A 1908-nucleotide genomic window follows, 5' to 3' on the forward strand; every position below is an offset into this window, starting at 1 on the left:
CTCTGTTATTGATATATATTAAGTATCAATATTACAATTTTAATACAGTTTTTCTTTCTTAAAATGTGCATACATTTTTTTGGCACCCTCTGTATAAGCCCGCTTTACCTGTGTTGGTGGAGCACACTTTAAGTTTCTACTGAGGACTGAGTTTCCCTGGTGGGAGCAGCAGCAATAGAGTTGGAGCTGTCTTATCTGCCAGAGCAAAGTGGAGTGGAGCTGTAACCCTGGGGGCTGCCTCACAACCATGCTGTTTCACAGCTGAGCTGTTTCACAATTGAGCTGCTTGCACTGAATAAAGTCTTTCTTCATTTTCTAAACAAACAAGCAAATGAACAAGCAAACAAACAAACTTCATTAGTGACCTTTGAAAGAGAAATTTCCTTAAAGCGAGGATGGCAGAAGTCAGGGTGCAGGTGATGATGCAGGGAGATAGAGGAAGGGAATCTTTCTAAGGTTTCCTAAGGTTTAATAATTCTGACAAAAAAAGGAAAGAAACAAGACTCTCTATAAGGAATTCAGGATCCAATGTGTATTTCCCATAAAGATTATAGATGGTCTATTCTTGACATAGAGGCTTTTGTGTCTCTGCTTCTTACTCTATAACATTTCACCCAATGAGAGAGAAAAATCATAGTCCACGTGATATTATCAGTGACCTTTCTACCAAAGTAGCTGTTTCAGACTCAATTCCAGACTCCAGATTGCTGGCACATTCCTACTTCTCCTTCCCAATTCTGGCATAACCACAAATTGGCCTATCCCTTTCCAGGTTCTGTTGATACATTAGAGTCTTTCCTTGATTTCAGCTCCCTGTTCCTAATGTTAGGGTTCATTTATAAAAGAAATATTTACTAAGTTTTTAATCTTCTACTTTTGGGTTCAGCTTTACATCTGGACAATGTTATCTCAATGATAACTTACTTCTGAATTCAGAATTCAACTGAAACTCCTCTCTAGAATATCACAGTATTTATTTCTCAGTCTTTATTCTTCTCTATATTCATAAATTATTACTCATTGAATTTTGAACCACTCATCTTCATAATAGTTATAAAATTTACCTTCATCGATGAAATGGATTATTTTACCCATCTTTAAAAAACTAAAACTTGTATAAAATATACCAATCAGTGGAACCCACTGGCCATACCATCTCCTTGCTGTTCACAATCCCTTTGTGAAAACAGCATGTGGGGGAGGAAATATGAAAAAAGAAAATATATAATGGCAGGGAGTCAGTGGAACTCTGTGTATTGAATATGTTGAAAAGAAAATTTCTCTTTTCTATGTATCTTCAATGTTAGAGCTAAGAAGTACATTGTAAAAGTTTAGGTATTTGTAACATTTATATTTACACACTCCTATATTTTAGAAATAAGTGATCTATTGTTATTTCCAACTCCAAAGTGAATCTCTTCATTTTCGTATACTTTTGTCATATTTTAAACCACAGAATTAGGATTGAGGCATATTTTAGTCACCTATGATTTTTCTTCCCCTTTAACAGACCACTGAGCTCAAGTGTCCTGGGCATAGTGGGTATCTTCTACTGAAATCTCTTTCTTGTCTCACGTAGGAGCTTGGATAACTTAATATGTGATACCAATGTCTCAGTGAGGATCAGCACCTGTTTAGACCATGAGGGGCAGTTCTGGAGCTGAGGTTCACAGATCCCTCAGAATTCTTGAATGGGTGTCACTGGGTTTGAAAACTCTCTGAAATTATGTGCAAAATATTGTAAATGTGGGCACATGTGCATTTTTTCATTAGATTTTCAAAGAAGTCTCTGATCTGACAAAGATAAAAAATTATTAGTTAATATTATTAGGGTTTTGTAACCCTAATATTTTATATAGGAAGTATATTTTATATTGCAATGCTTTATGTACACACACACACACACAA

Source organism: Hipposideros armiger, unplaced genomic scaffold, assembly GCF_001890085.2.
Source record: "Hipposideros armiger isolate ML-2016 unplaced genomic scaffold, ASM189008v1 scaffold_1452, whole genome shotgun sequence".
Classification (NCBI taxonomy): Eukaryota; Metazoa; Chordata; class Mammalia; order Chiroptera; family Hipposideridae; genus Hipposideros; species Hipposideros armiger.